Source organism: Asterias amurensis, chromosome 10 (genome assembly GCF_032118995.1).
Source record: "Asterias amurensis chromosome 10, ASM3211899v1".
Taxonomy (NCBI): Eukaryota; Metazoa; Echinodermata; class Asteroidea; order Forcipulatida; family Asteriidae; genus Asterias; species Asterias amurensis.
Genome location: NC_092657.1, coordinates 19,149,344 through 19,166,966, shown reverse-complemented (window position 1 = coordinate 19,166,966; position 17,623 = coordinate 19,149,344). Strand labels below are relative to the sequence as shown.

The window sequence follows — 17,623 nt, the reverse complement described above, 5'->3', positions numbered from 1 at the left end:
AAAAAGAGAAACCTTCAAGGGCGTCGGTCAAGAGGAAAGCAAGCAAGAATATCAACCTGAAAAACACAAATCAGTACTTGCATTAAATTGGCTAATTATGTTGAACAGCAGTGCAAGATGAAGTTTGATTTAACTCCAGTTTGTAGAACGGAGACATTATTATAGTTTTCGTTCGTTGTTTTCATTATGACATCATTAGATGTCAGGTCACGCGAATTCAAGGCTTATAGTTTATAGGTGAACAAAAATATACCTCATGTACCACGTGTCATCGAGTCCCCATGTTATTTCTTTATTGTAGCTCATCGGACAATTCCCCTTGGATGTGCGAAATGTGCAGTTTCTGTAAAAGCAAAAAGTTGCTATACGATATTAAGGGCCAAAACCAACCCATTTATTTTAATATTCCATACGTTTTCTGACATCTTGTTCAAAAATCATTCCGACAGGCGTACTGTCCTCACTGGACACTACTGGTAATTGGCATAGATCACTGTTTACACTTGGTTTATCTCAACATATGCATAACATAACAAACCTGTAAAAATAAGCTCAATTGGTCGTCGAAGTTGCGAGATAATAATTGAAGAAGAAACGAATACCCTTGTCACACGAAGTTGTGTGCGTTTAGATGGTTGATTTCGAGACCTCAAATTCTAAATCTGAGGTCTCGAAATCAAATTCATGGAAAATGACTTCTTTTTCAAAACCTATGTCACGTCTGAGAGAGCCGTTTCATACAATGTTCTCTACTATCAACCTCTCCCTATTACTCGTCACCAGGTAAGGTTTTATGCTAATAATTATTTTGAGTAATTACCAATAGTGTCCACTGCCTTCAAGATGTGGTAGGCAACCCTGATGTAATAGTAGGGAAACCCCAAACAATTACGTAGAGTCTGAACAACCAATCCACACATTGCAAGGCTTCGTCCCTAGATTTAAACTGGGCTGCACTAACAGTTCACATGCTAAAATTTGCACTTTAGCTTGTATTGGTGAATTATTCATGTTTAGTGTATTATCAATTAAGGGTTCCAACAGCCGGTGTTGATGTGTTATTGTCATTTATGAGCTAGCAACTATTGGTGCAACTTTTGACTTTACAAACAACGTTAGCTTTCCACATCTGTTTTCATAAATATAAAGGCCATCAAAAAACATTGCAATCTTCACAAGCATTATACAATAAATAACAAACTACAACCAAGGCGCACTTTCAATTACTGAAAAAGAGAAACCTTCAAGGGCGTCGGTCAAGAGGAAAGCAAGCAAGAATATCAACCTGAAAAACACAAATCAGTACTTGCATTAAATTGGCTAATTATGTTGAACAGCAGTGCAAGATGAAGTTTGATTTAACTCCAGTTTGTAGAACGGAGACATATTATAGTTTTCGTTCGTTGTTTTTATTATGACATCATTAGATGTCAGGTCACGCGAATTCAAGGCTTATAGTTTATAGGTGAACAAAAATATACCTCATGTACCACGTGTCATCGAGTCGCCATGTTATTTCTTTATTGTAGCTCATCGGACAATTCCCCTTGGATGTGCGAAATGTGCAGTTTCTGTAAAAGCAAAAAGTTGCTATACGATATTAAGGGCCAAAACCAAACCCATTTATTTTAATATTCCATACGTTTTCTGACATCTTGTTCAAAAATCATTCCGACAGGCGTACTGTCCTCACTGGACACTACTGGTAATTGGCATAGATCAGTGTTTACACTTGGTTTATCTCAACATATGCATAACATAACAAACCTGTAAAAATAAGCTCAATTGGTCGTCGAAGTTGCGAGATAATAATTAAAGAAGAAACGAATACCCTTGTCACACGAAGTTGTGTGCGTTTAGATGGTTGATTTCGAGACCTCAAATTCTAAATCTGAGGTCTCGAAATCAACTACATGGAAAATGACTTCTTTTTCAAAACCTATGTCACGTCTGAGAGAGCCGTTTCATACAATGTTCTCTACTATCAACCTCTCCCTATTACTCGTCACCAGGTAAGGTTTTATGCTAATAATTATTTTGAGTAATTACCAATAGTGTCCACTGCCTTCAAGGTGTGGTAGGCAACCCTGATGTGATAGTAGGGAAACCCCAAACAATTACGTAGAGTCTGAACAACCAATCCACACATTGCAAGGCTTCGTCCCTAGATTTAAACTGGGCTGCACTAACAGTTCACATGGTAAAATTTGCACTTTAGTTTGTATTGGTGAATTATTCATGTTTAGTGTATTATCAATTAAGGGTTCCCAAATTTACAAATAACTTACAGGGTTTACAGGAGGCAATGGTGAAAGACTTCTCTTGAAATATTATTCAATGAAATGCTTTACTTTTTGAGAAAACAGCAAAACAATATAAATTCTCGTTAACGAGAATGACGGATTTATTTTAAGCACATGTCATGACACGGCGAAACGCGCGGAAACAAGGGTGGGTTTTTCCGTTGTTTTCTCCCGACTCCGATGACTGATTGAGCCAAAATTTTCACAGGTTTGTTATTTGATATACAAGTTGTGGTACACAAAGTGTGGGCCTTGGACAACACTGTTTACCGAAAGGGTCCAATGGCTTTAATATGTGGTGTAGGCAACCCTGATAGTAAGGAAACCCCAAACAATCACGTTAGTCTAAACAAACCAATCCACACTTTGCGAGGCTTCGTCCCTAGATTTAAACTGGGCTGCACTAACAGTTCACATGCTAAAATTTGCACTTTAGTTTGTATTGGTGAATTATTCGTCACCAGGTAAGGTTTTATGCTAATAATTATTTTGAGTAATTACCAATAGTGTCCACTGCCTTTAAGGTGTGGTAGGCAACCCTGATGTGATAGTAGGGAAACCCCAAACAATTACATAGAGTCTGAACAACCAATCCACACATTGCAAGGCTTCGTCCCTAGATTTAAACTGGGCTGCACTAACAGTTCACATGCTAAAATATGCACTTTAGTTTGTATTGGTGAATTATTCATGTTTGGAGTATTATCAATTAAGGGTTCCAACAGCCGGTGTGGATGTTGTGTTATTGTCATTTATGAGCTAGCAACTATTAGTGCAACTTTTGACTTTACAAACAACGTTAGCTTTCCGCATCTGTTTTCTAAAATAAAAAAGCCATCAAAAAACATTGTTACCTTCGCAAGCATATACAATAAATAATAAACTACAACATTAATAAGGCGCACTTTCATTTACTGAAAAAGAGAAACATTCAAAGGCGTCGGTCAAGTTTGTCAAGAGAAAACAACAAGAATATCAACCTAAAAAGTACAAATCAGTACTTGCATTAAATTGGCTAGATATGTTGAACAGCAGTGCAAGATGAAGTTTGATTTAACTCCAGTTTGTAGAACGGAGACATTACTATAGTTTTCGTTCGTTGTTTTTATCATGACATCATTAGATGTCAGGTCACGCGAATTCAATGCTTATAGTTTATAGGTGAACAAAAATATACCTCCTGCACCACGTGTCATCGAGTTGCAACATTGTTTCTTTTGTAAATCTCATCGGACGCTTCCCCTGGATGTGAAAAAATGCTGTTTCTGTTAAAACAAGTTGCTATACGATATTATGGGCCAAGAGCAAACCTATTTCTTTTAACATTCCTTACGTTTTCTGACATATTTGGTTTGCGGTAACACCATGTACGTGTGTATCATACTTGCCAGGTAGAGTTTGTTCTTGGAGACCTGTCTTGCATTTATTCTACTGCCGCGGAGTAGATAATCGGTTTCGTGAGACTTCTCAGTTCTGAAAAGAGCTGTCCTGCTTTTTATCTATCACCAGGGCGGATGGTATAGAAAATAGACCTGGACTTTAGCTTATAGGATCGTATTAACTGTACTGCCGCGGAGTCAGTTCTGAACTGGTCTCAACGTTTCGACTAGCTTGCTCTTTTTATCATCAGAGGAGACTGACATCTTGTTTAAAGATCGTTCCGACAAGCGTAGTGTCCACACTGGACACTATTGGTAATTGTCCAAGACAAGTGTTCTCACCTGGTTTATCTCAGCATATGCATAAAATCACAAACCTTTTAAAATTTAAGCTCAATTGGTCGTCGAACCTGCGAAATAATAATGAAAGAAAAAACACCTTTTTCACACGATGTTGTGTGCCTTGAGATGGTTGATTTCGAGACCTTAAATTCTAAATCTGAAGTATCGAAATAAAATTCGTGGAAAATGACTTCTTTCTCGAAAACTATGTCACTTCTGGGGAGCCGTTTCTCACAATGTTCTATAATATCAACCTCTCCCCATTACTCGTCACCAGGTAAGGTTTTATGCTAATAATTATTTTGAGAAGTTACCAATAGTGTCTACTGCCTTTAAAATATGGTAGGCAACCCTGATAGTAGGGAAACCCCAAAGAGTCTGAACAACCAATCCATACATTGCAAGTCTTTGTCTCTATATTTAAACTGGGCTGCACTAACAGTTCACATGCTAAAATTTGCACTTTAGTTTGTATTGGTGAATTATTCATGTTTGGAGTATTATCAATTAAGGGTTCCAACAGCCGGTGTTGATGTTCTGCATGGTGTTCCAAAGACGACACTTCGCGTCGCCGTCGCCTTCGCCGTCTCCTCCGGACTCTTGAGGGCGCTGTTTCACTGTCCTGCACAGAGCCGTATATTGGGAGAGTTGCGACAACTTGCGATTAGAAGCCATTTTGTGTCCAAAACAAACGCGCGGGACCAGACTATAATGTGGACTACACCGTAGACTACACATGTAGGATGCGACGTCCCGACTACTCGCGCACACGAACAAAATCCATCGTTTTGTATCGAGTAAAAACAGAGATTCTTCTTTAGTTTTGAGCAGATCAGCAGGGAAACAATGTTCTGCCATTCAGGTAGTGATATAAAATCGTTTAACCTTCCACCCAGGATCTTGTACGTTAAAGTTGTATGCATGTGAAAAGTTTGTTATGATACTGACTGAACTCACCGAACTCATGCTGAGTCAGTCGGCGACTGTGAACAAGTTTAAACGATACAGTGACAAATGTGGACCATGTCATTTCTGAAATTCTTAACTCTTGAATATTATTAATAACTGTTTACATAAGAATGTACAGGACAAAACACTGGGAAGAAGAATGCCTCAGTTCGTTCATGGCGGTACTGATGGAGCATGAAGGAAATATTTTCTTTCTGGTTTGGAGCCAACACTTTTTTCAACGCCGACTCTGTCCGTGTATCTACTGTTCACAAATGCAATGGCTAATATAAAAAAAAAATTGTCAACAACAACAAAAACCAAAATGAGCCATGACTATTGTTTAACTCACATTTAGCCAGGAATGGCTCCCAGTCAAAACTGGGCCAGTGGCTCAATGTCTTTTTGTCAAAAGTTTTTGGCCATTATTGTGAACAGAGGAGCCGATATTTTTGGCTCAAACTGAGTTTTTTTTTTGCAGTGAAAGATTATATTCATTGATAAAAACATGTAAAATACAAGTGTGGAATGTATAGACGATGTGACCTCTGACGTCACACGAAAACCACAACATGATTCGCGCGCATACCGCCGGGCAAAACCTTTGTGTTTTGGCAGCCAGCTAGAAAGTGTACGCAATCTCACTTTGACTACGCATCTCAGTGCCCGGCGAAACATGACGTATATAGTGTTTTGTCAACAGAGGGCGGTTTGAATGTAAACATAGGTCACATCGTCTATGTAAGACTGGGAGTAAAAGTCAACAAGGGTTCAGGGTTGTAAACCAAGTGCAATCAACAATTCTCAAAGGGGGGCTATATTGAAACAACTGAAGATGTTTACCTTCAACCTTCCTCGTGCAGTTGAGCCATGTTTGAATCTCCTGTTAGTCATCACTGTGGATGAATGTATCCATGTATGTAACCACGAAGGGTCTGTAAGGTGTACGGGTATTCAGACCACCAACACGTATCGTAGCGCACTGGCATGGATCAGGTTCAGGAATTACCCAACGGTAACGAAAACCAGACTCTGGATCACGTTCAATGGTGCAGATAAGTGCTTCGTGAAAAAGAGAATATACAAAACAATCAGTTTTTGTTTTGACTGCCTGGATGGCCCATATAGTAAGGTGGATTAAGGAAAAGATCGTGACAGGGCGGACAGAAGCACCATTTTTTCACCAAAGTATCAATTTGACCCACAGATTTAAAAAAAGTCATGCTCCAAAAAATCTAAGAATGGCATCACCTTGAATTACGTCATTATGACGTCATAACCTTTTTTTATGTAATAAAGCCTAGGAAAATGCCATGCGATGGGATTTCTACTTGCCAAAATTATGTTTCTAAAGGTCAAGGAATTCAATTAGGGTAGTATTAGTTTGAAAAAAATAAATAATATATTTTATGGTGAGTATAGTGATGTCATTATGACGTCATCATCATCAACACTACACAAATAACGCAAAGTTTGAAAGTAAAATTAATGTCGTGTGGCTTCGTCAAAATGCTAATCTGTTTGAGTTCATATGGTATAATTACCGTGACACTGATCTATAAGACACCGTGATGTCATTATGATATCGTAAACAATATACTATCAACCAAAACAAAACACAATAACACAATGAAACACAATGACTCTTACCTGATATAGGTTATAGGGTGTATTATTATGTTGAATAGCGCATATGGGAAACTTCAAAGGAAATGTTGCAAAAAAGTCTCACGGAGAGTCAAAAATGAAACTTTTTGTATTAATAGTAGTAGGCATCCGTCAATCTTTGAGAACCACGGAGTTGTGCTGTTTGAATTGGATGTTGGTTAGGGAATAGCGTATGGTGTGGCTGTAGAGTCCAATGCGGGAATGACAGTCTCTGCCGCAGTAACTGCAGGTGAAAGATGAAGCTGTCCTAACTGCTTGAGGCTGGGCCTTCCTCTGGAGTCATTCCTCATCTGCCCGTTGCGACAGGTATTCCTCGAACTGAGAAATACCTCTCTGCACCTCCTGCTTCCGGGCGCATCGGTCTGCAGTGACTGCTTCACAGGTGGTTGTATTGGTTGCAAGTGACTTGGGGTCACACTTGGAAGTGTCTTTGTAGCGCAGCTTGGGTCTACCGAACGGCCTCTTCGTTCCCTGATGCCAGCTCTCCATACAGGAGGTCTTTTGGGATACGTCCGTCCTCCACTTGGTGACATGTCCCAGCCAAGGCATTATACTCGAGGAGGGTAAACATGGAGACTTGCTGCTCTATCAAGCAATGTGTTATTGGTATGTGGTCTCTTCAGGAGATGCAGAGGATGCGCCTCAGGCGTTGCATGTGGGAGGCGTCGAGTCTATGCTCTTGACGGGAGCCTATGGGTACGGGGTTCACTGCCGTATAGAGGAGCGTTTTCACCAAACGAACCTTCTAAGGCTGGACTTTGGTATGCTCTGAAAGCTTTTTGTTACATCATTACTCTCTTTGTAAGCGTGGAGAGTGTTGTGGTAGTCTTTCCTATACCTTAGACGCCTGTTGAGTTCTACTTATACGAGCGAGAGATTGTCGGAGATGGTTGAGACATGATACACAAACTCATGGACAGCCTCAAGCTCATGGTTGGTGATGCTGGTAGACAGTGGTTCATCAACATCCTGGCCCCTTACCTGCGTTTTTGTAAGACTGATGGTAAGTCCAAAGTCTTTGCAAACCGCATTACATCGATCCATGAGCTGCTGTTGGTCATCTGGTGTGTGTGTGTGTGTGTGTGTAGAGATGGCTGTGTCGTCTGCAAACAGGAAATCTCTAAGGCATCTCGTTCGAACTCTGGACTTTGTTTCGAAATGTGAGGGGTCAAGAGGATTCCATCCGACCTCGTACGAAGGTAGCTGCCCTCTGTGGCTGATCTAAGAGCATGCTTGGGTAGAACAGAGAAGAAAATGCCAAAAGGGTTGGAGCCAGACACAGCCCTACTTTACACTGTTGCAGAGGTCGAAGGGTTCAGATGTTGAGCCACTGAGACTATGAACCCCGTAAAGTTCTCCTGAAAGAAGATTTTACGATGCGAAGCAGAGCAGGAGGGCAACCAATCTTGGAGAAGTCCTTGGTGAGGTCTATACGGCGATGTAGGGTGACTTTCCCTACTCCCTACTTTTTTCTTGCAAATGTCTGATGGATAATATCATGCCAATGGTCGACAGTTTGGCTTGAAACCACACTGAGACTCTTGGTAGACTCTTCACAAAGAATTCAAAGTCTCTTTAGGACAACTCAAGCAAAGAGTTTCCCCACAATGCTAAGAAGAGAGATGATGCGATGGCAAAATATATCATGCAGATCCTTGATGTGGATTCGTTTTACGCACTTGAGGACTTCGGGGATGCCATATTTTCCTGAAGCTTTTCCGGGGGAGAGTGGACGGGCAATCTTTGTTGTTCAGAACTTCTGTGTTGACATTGTTCTCTCCGGAGTACAGCTCTGAGTAGCGCTCCACCAATCGATCCATCTGCTTCACAGGGTTCTTTAGGACCTTACCGGTAACTGACTTTAGAGGAGCGGTCATCTTCGGGTGGCCTACTTTATTCCCTCGTACATACCTCTAACATTTCCTGTGGCAGCAGAGGTCTGGATCTGAGAGCAGAGTTGGGCACAGTAGTCAATGGCGCATCGCCTTGCGGTTTGCTTGACTCGGTTTCACGTGGTCCGTGGTGCATGCAAGTTTCTCACAGAAGGTGAGTGTTTGTATGCAGAGAGAGCGCGTCTCTTATTTTCTATGCGAGTTGATATCTCCTCAGCATGAGCCTCGAACCAAACGGGTAACTTGATTAGCCTCTTGCCGAACCAATGGCATTGTAGACAGCATCCCTGAGGTGTTCCCATCTTCCGCTGACATCGAAATTGGGTACTCTTGGCAAGACATCTTTATGGACCTGGACAAACGCTTCCACTATCTCAAAGTTGTGAGTCTTGTTCGTGTCAATGCGAGGCTGCCCTGCCTTCTTGGATCTATGAACTCTCCTTGGTTGAAGCTTTACTTTGCTGCACTCAAGGGAGTGGTCTGTATCACAGTCTGCATTTGGGAGCTGCGGGTTACCTCTCGTGAGCACGAGATCAAGTTGGTGCCAATGCTTTGCTCTATAGGGTGTCTCCAGGATACCTTGTGTTGGGGTTTTGTGTTGAAGAAAGTGTTTGGTGCAGAGATTGTTGTGCAGCAGACGTTGACCGTTTACATTCATAACTTTCCGATGTGAGGAAGACCAGGATTTTGATCGGCACCAACTCTAGCGTTGAGATCTTCGAGGATGAAGATTGGATCTTGCTCTGGGACTTTGCTGATAATGGAGCTTAGATCGTTGTACAATTTGTCCTTAGGTTCCGACCAGTTAGCTTGAACATGTTCCGGTTTAAAACCTAAATCAGTGAGTGATACAAATCCTGATACCATTCGTTTAACACCACCAGACGCAATCCAGATGCAAGATGTTTATACTTGTGTGTTTTTTATCTCCAAAACAAATCCGTCGTTTGGTCATCGTAGGACATTTTCGACACCAGTCGGCCCCAAAACAGTTTACAAAGTTGTATATGGTAATTACATTGTCTCAAACTGAAACAAAACCATTTCAATCCAAAATCAAATTTTAATTTCAAATGTTACTAACGCTGGTTTGCTAGCCATCAGAACCATAAGCTGAAAATTAAACATAATAAAATGTTTTCATACAAACCACTGATTTGTCCTCACAGTGATGATGACGTATTTTATACCATTATATGCTAAAGAAATACAAATTTAATACACAATCATAAAACTGTTTGTTTCAGCGAAACAAGAACGTCGCCATTCGATTCCCTGGCCTCTGATACATATAATTCGCAACTGAAATAAGTTGCATCGGCATTACATAGCTAAAGTTATGCTGTTTTAAGGAAATGACTGCCATTTTCAATATATTACGTTATAATAAGGTCAAGGTCATTGCAATTTTTTGAGCATCAACATAGTCACCATAAAGGATATTATTTTGTTACAAACTAATACCACCGTCATTAAATTCCTTGGCCTCAGAAACATAATTTTGGCATGTAGAAATCCAACCATTGTATTTGCGTTTGCTTTACTACATCATAAAAGACGTAATGACGTCATAATGACGTAATTCAAGTCATCCCATGCTCAGATTTTTTGGAGCATGACTTTTTTGAAATCTACGGGTCAAACTGATACTTTCGTGAAAATTTGGTGCTTTTGTCCGCCGTGTCACGGTCTTCGTGTTTTTTGTCCCTAATGCACGCATTACCAGCAAGCGTACACTAATTAATACCACGCAGGGAAGATTGGTTGCGTCAAACTAAGATTCATCGCTTCAAACCCACGCAAACCCTGGCAGAAAATAATCAAGGTTGAATCAATTTTGAAACCTTACTAATTTGAATCGTTGTTTGTTTATGTCGGTATAGAAAAATAACTGGGCAGTTTCCATTCGATGATTTTGTTTAAAGCTACTAATTGAGTCAACCTGTCCACCTGGGTAGTGCAAATCAAACAATTCATGTTTCATTTAACAGTTTGCTTCATGTTTTTAAGGTTTTAATTGACTTCGACATGGTGTTAATTTGACGCTTCTCGTTGGAGACTTAGTCTTTATGTCGAGTATTTTTGTCAAATAAGTAAATAAATTACTCTAACGCATGTAATGACAATTGTTTTCATCTTAAATTGAAAAGTAAAAGGGAGACTTTCGAGACGCTTGGTGGCAGCAGACTCACCAGGTAAATTCCATTGTTCTCGGTAATGTACGTAGACAATGGAAATTTACCTGCTAAGTCTGCTGCCACCTAGCACCTCAAAGTATCACATTGATGAAAACAAAAACAAGTGTTGCTTACTTTACCTGACTTTACTTCCCCAAAAATGCAGCTTTAAGTTGTGTACTAAATAGATCCATTTTGATGTCGAGGCTTCGGGAGCAACTTGGTAGGACGAGCGAACTGCTTCTTCGTTGTGCCAATTAAGCATTTCCTTTTCGTGTGTGGCTTAAAGACACTGGACACTATTGGTAATTGTCAAAGGTCACTCTTCTCACTCTGTGTATCTCAACATATGCATAAAATAACAAATCTGTGAACGGGACTCAATTGGTCGTCGAAGTTGCGAGAGAATAAAGGACGAAATAACACCATTGCCGCCCAAGTTGTGTGCTTTCAGTTGAGGTCTCGGATTCAATTCAATAGAGTGATAAATTACTCCTATATCAAAAACTACGTCTTAACTTCAGAGGGAGCCTTTTCTAACAGTTCCCAAGTAAGTTTGTAATACAAAGAATCATGTTAAGTAATTACGGTATAAAATACCAATAGTGTACAATGCCTTTGAAGCTAATTCTTGAGTCAAACTTACAAAATATCCGAGTACATTTTTGCATGCGTTTTCCCAATTTACCCCTTTTATCTATTTTTTTTTTTTTCTGCAATCAATTCAATTTTCCTTGGCGATATTTTTGTTTGTACTGTTGGTTACTATACCTGACTTTACTTCCCCAAAATGCAGCTTTAAGTTTTGGAATAATGGCCCCATTTTGATGTCGAGGCATTGGGGCGAATCGGAAGGACGGAGCGAACTGCTCCTTCGTTATGCCAATTAGGCATTTCCTCTTCGTGCGTTTCCTTAAAGACACTGGACACTATTGGTAATATTGTCAAAGACCAGTCTTCTCACTTGGTGTATAATATACACCAAGTGATGTTATCAACATAATATTGCATAAAATAGCCGACCTGTGAAAATTTGAGCACAATTGGTCGTCGAAATTGCGAGATAATGACGACAAAAAAAAATCCCTTGTCACACGAAGTTGTGTGCCTTAAGATGCTTGATTTCGAGATCTCAAACTCTAAACTTGAGGACTCGAAATCAAATTCGTGGTAAATTACTTCTTTCTCGAAAACTATGGCACTTCAGAGAGAGCCGTTTCTCACAATGTTTTATACTATCAACCTCTCCCCATTACTTGCTACCAAGTAAGTGTTTAAGTTAATAATTATTTTGAGTAATTACCAATAGTGTCCACTGCCTTTAAAACGTGAGCTTTTCTGACGTTCACGTTCACGTTTGTGCTCGCGTAACGTGCAGATTAACATCACTATTGATAAAAGCCATCCTTGCCTGATGCTGAGCATAGCTTTGAAAAGTTGTTGAGCCGATAAAGTTATTTTGTTAACAATAACCTTTGTATCACACAACAAGTTGCAGTGCTTGTTATGGCGACCTGTTGTCATGACCTTTGTAACAGCAGAAGCAAATAGTGTTAGCATTGCTAGTTGTTTGCAGACAGGATATATGTGCATATTACAAGGTCTCTGCCAGGAGTGTCTATTGAAGTTTTATCAATCAAACATGTGTTATTTCAGATTATACAAAATACTAGCACATAGATTGAGTTTGGTCTTTTTAGCCGGGATGCTAAATATTATGTGATTTGTATAATAGCAAATAATTGTTTCAAAATGAAGCCCGGCTGTTTTGTACGCGTTTTGCACTTTGCAATTGAGACTTTTCAAGATGGTGGTCTTCATGGTTGGATTGCTTTGTTGGGTTTGTTAACAACCAAAGTAGCTTGGTGTAATTTGGTAAAAAGGTCTAGGTATGATGTTACCTACACTACAAGAACAGTTCGTCACATCAACTTGGTTAATTGGCTGGATGGTTGCTTTTGTCAACGCTGGAGGATATTTCGCAGGTAAGCAGAGATTGAGTTTATTGTGGGTTACGGCATTCAGCCCCAAACACAAAGTTGTTATTTGTGTTGGTAGGATTCCAAAGGGGACGAACTAGTTTCTCAGGATGCTTGCTACTTGTGTACCTATTATTATTTTGTATTGTTTGGTATGAACACAAATTACTAAAGCAGCAGCTGTTGAAAGGTCATTATTAAAGGATTTGGGTGCTTTTTCAAAATGTCCATAGATTTATATTAAACTTACAGGGTTTGAAGATAATGATAGTGGAAAGCTTCCCTTCAAAAATTACTTACTGAGGTGCTGTATTTTTTGAGAAATGAGTAAAACAATGTAATGAAAATACGTTTGTAAATGCTTAAAATAATTTTCGTCTCGATCATGAGACGAAAATTATTTTCATGACATTGTTTTACTCATTACCCAAAAACTACAGCGTCTCAACACGTAATATTTTCAGGGAAGCTTTCTACTATCATTATCTTCAAACTGCATGTGTAAGTTTAGTGTAAATCTGTGGACATTGTGTTTTTTGTCCTACAAAATGTACATACACCCTTTAAAGGCAGTGGACACTATTGGTAATTGTCAAAGACTAGCCTTCACAGTTGGTGTATCTCAACATATTCATAAAATAGCTAACCTGTGAAAATTTGAGCTCAATTGGTCGTCAAAGTTGCGAGATAATAATGAAAGAAAAAAACACCCTTGTCACACGAAGTTGTGTGCGTTTAGATGGTTGATTTCGAGACCTCAAGTTCTAAATCTGAGGTGTCGAAATCAAATTCGTTGAAAATTACTTCTTTCTCGAAAACTATGGCGCTTCAGAGGGAGCCGTTTCTCACAATGTTTTATACCGTCAACCTCTCCCCATTGGTCGTCACCGAGAAAGGTTTTATGCTAATAATTATTTCGAGTAATTACCAATAGTGTCCACTGCCTTTAACTTACAAAACCCTAACGTTTCAGCAGTTGTAGAATGATCGACTCTTTGCAACTCACTGATACAATGGTAAAATTTAAGAACAAGGTCAATCACAAATCAATTTAAAGGGTTCAATAGTTAATCCAAGAAAACAAGATTAAAGATTACTAAAAACATGCCGATAAAGAAGGCTTTCCAAATAAAGTATCCATGAATTCTTTTCGGGGTATTCAGTTCAGTTCAGTAATTTTTATTTCAATACCGCAATTATATTACAAAAAAGCACAATAAGTTGAAATTACCCAAGTAACACAGTAACATGAGATAATACAAATAATTGGTGCACAATGTATTAATAATAACCGGGAGAATGACAACATTTAGGAGTAAGGTGAAGCAGAACGCTTTTGTACCATAACCTATGGACAAACAAACATAAAACCACGGAACCGTGACAGGACAAAGGACAAAGGAAACAGACAAGACAACGAGACAAGGGGTATGTTCAGACAGCGTACTAACTTAGACCCGAACCGGTCTAACTTTTACGAGCAGCGGGGGGTGGTCGTAAAAATAAAACCCCCTTGCGTTCAGACAGCACAGAGTTAAACCCGATCCGGTTTATCTTCGGTTTTAAGAGGTCAAAGTAGACGCGACCCCGTTGCTCTAACATCCGGTTTTATTCATCAGATTCACGCACCGAGTATGCCGAGATGCTGAGTGCCCCATGCCCTGGATGATCATCAGGGCATAATTATTGGATACAAATGGCTCAATCGAACGCGGCAACAGTTTTACGGTTGGGAGTACACGGGCACTTAAAACAAACATGAACACGACTCGAATTTTTTTTTTAAACAAACAAAATATTGATACAAACCGTCGAGAAAACTCACCAAAATATTGTCCATATTCCATGAAACAGAACACGTTTCATTTTTGTGTTTTGTTTTATACCACTGTTTCCGATTTAAATACTTTTAGTTTGTACTTCAATCGATTGGAAGTTGCGATCTCTCAAAAGCTGGTGCCGCGATTTTTATTCCGATTCGTTCATAAACACAACTACACACGTGCAAGTTACGTAAATACATGTACTTTGCAGTATTTTCCCAACTTCCCAACAACAACGTGGTGATATTGCTGGCGTAGGGAATTTCCCCTACACACAGCCTCGCGCCCACTGCAGTTCATTCTCCTAGATTGAAAGTACAGCACGCTAGTAACGGTGACAGCAATAGAAAGGCACATCCACGGGATCGGTGACGGATAACTATGGGATATCAGAGAGTGATCACTATGGGATGGCAGCGCTGTACATGTGAGAAGCATTACAAAATATGCTTCTTCTCTGCGCTCGTAGTATACGCATGAAAAACAGTTTAAATTTATTATAGGACACTCAACAAAAAAAGCTTGAAAAATATCATTTTGTTTCAGAATTTAATAAATCATGGGCGTGGGCCTGTGTTAAACTGCATACACCGATCAAGAGGGTTTCGCCAACTCGGTAAGCGGCAAGAAAGTAATATAAATACTCGGTGCTTTTCAGCATCAGAGGCAACAGAAACCGTATACAAGCATTCCGGGTCCCGGGCGTGTGCATTGAACCACACAATGGGTCGTCCGTTGTGAGTTAAAACCGGATGTCATTCTGTCCACACGCAGTGTTAAAAGATAAACCCGAACCGGTTTAGACTTAGACCGCCTCGCTGGACGGTTTAAGTTTTGGGGTTTAAACCCGATCCGGTCTAACTTTATTTGCGTTCACACGCACAAAAGTTGAACCCGAACCGGTCTAAGTGGACTTAGACCAACTTTAGTACGGCGTGTGAACGACCTCAAGGCCAACACAACTTACAAGTTACACCTTTTGAGACTATGAATAAGAGTCAAGGAACTGAGATCTTAGGTTTTTAACAAACATAGATAAAGACGGTGAAGATTTAAAAGAATCATTTAAACTATTCCACTATTCCAGTATTTTTTACCTAAACAAGATTATGTTTCTTCTATTTCGAGTGTTGTCCTCGGTCAATGATATTACGGCGGAGGTTTCTCCAGGATGCATGTGGACACTTCCCCCGCTGTCTCAAATCCATTGTCCTTTTTTTCAGCAGATCGACATAGGTCAGATGGCCTCGACCTCTTTGAGCTTGACTTTGCTTGGGCTCCCAGAGCACAAGCTTGCTGGCTGGATGCTCAGGGTGGCGTTAGCAGTGCCCTGCAAACCTCAGTCTTCTAGCGCAGATTTTGGCGCTAAGCTTGGGGAACCCGAGATAAAGGTCTGTGTTTGATGTTCTTCGCTCCCGATACCAAGCACATGGTGTAGCATTCTGGTGTAGCAACCGTCAAGTTGTTTATGTAGAACAGATGTTAATGTCCATGCTACGCACCCATAAAGTAGCACTGATTCAACAGTGGCCACGAAGAGCTGTACTTTCAGGTGTTTACTCATCTTTGTACACCATACATTTTTCATGCTGTGGAGTGCTTTCCAGGCCAGAGCTTTCCTAACTTTGATATCCCTGCTTGTGTTGTCAATCCATGACCCTAGATATTTGAATTCAGCTTGTCTTACAAGTTTGTCCCCATTAATTGCTTTGAGGCATGTACCCTCGTCTTCCGTATTGTATGCCATGTACTTTGTCTTCTTGATGTTCAAAGTCACCTGGAAATATTTGTTTCCTTTAAAACATAACAGTATAGCTTACGAACAATAAAACATTTTTTTTTAGTAATTGTTTGCCACGATTTATATGTTTAAAACATATATAAATTTGTTTGGGGGGCTGACTCCGCCTACCCCTTTTGTGACGTCAATCGAGGCGGACTTTGCCTGCAATGCGTATAGTAAAAACACGTGCAAAGTACATGTACGTCCAAGTCGTGAGTTGGTACATTGCAAAAAGTGTTTTTCTGCATTCAGCAGCAATACACCTGGTCGGCATTGCCGGAAAAAAAAAAATAAATAAATAAAATCTTTTTGAAACGTACAAACTCACGACTTGGTCCGTACATCTACGTCACGAACAGCGCCCTCTCGGGTTGGGGTCTACTGTTAAATTTGTAAATAACATAAGAATTGATTTTTTAAAACCTTAGTTAACTGTTTATTCACATTCCACTCATCAAAACACATATAAAAATTATTAGTGACAAAAGTTTTATTTTGAAAAAATACCACTTGCAGGTGACTTTAACTGCAGACCCACTTTTTGTCATTCAGTCTCCACCCTGTCAAGAAGCTCTTTTGCTTGACTGATTTGCTCTGTAAGTAGGGCAATGTCATCTGCAAAGTCCTGTCTGTCTGTAGGTAAAGTAGGTCCTAACTCTCCTACTCTGTCTGGGGTTGATTATAAAGCCAAGATTATACTTTGACTCAATTCGTATTGTTTTGAGTCAGAATAATTTGGGTAAAGGAGTCAGTTTTGTGTTTTGTTGGGGTTTGTGTAACTTTTTTTTTTTTTTTAAGACTAAAGCATGTTTATGTTTTCTAGAAGGAAAGTAGCTAGGGGTTTGCTTGAAGGCATCGGACACTGTTGGTAATTTCTAAAAATAATTGTTAGCATAAATCTTATCTTGGAAACGAGGAATGGGAAGCTGTTGACTGTGAGAAAAAAACGGCTCCCTCTGAAGTAACGAATTTTGTTTTAAGAAGTAATTTCTCACTAAAATATTTCAATTGAGTTCGAGGCGTCAGTTAAGTCGAATTCGATAATGTGAAAGCACACAACTTGTGCTACAAGGGTGCTTTGTGTGCCATTACTCTCTCGCAACTTGGACGACCAATTTTTGAGCTCAAATTTTCACTGGTTTGCTATTTTAGGATGTTGTGATACCCCGATTTTCAAAGGCGTCCACTGCTGAAGGCACTGAAAGGGAAGGAAAAAATTGCGAAAGAGTTCACGCCAAAAGCTTGCTAACGGCCGCCACTTTGCCTGCAAACACAAGCGTAAGAACTCAATAATCATGCAAGTGTTCATCCTTGTTAATGTTTTTATTT

At 39.8% G+C, this 17,623-nt stretch overlaps 1 pseudogene; it reads right to left on the bottom strand.

The window, feature by feature from the left end:
- LOC139942775 (uncharacterized) overlaps positions 1 to 7,189 on the bottom strand; it is a 69,805-nt pseudogene extending 62,616 nt beyond the window's left edge.
- Positions 7,190 to 17,623: the final 10,434 nt, after the last annotated feature.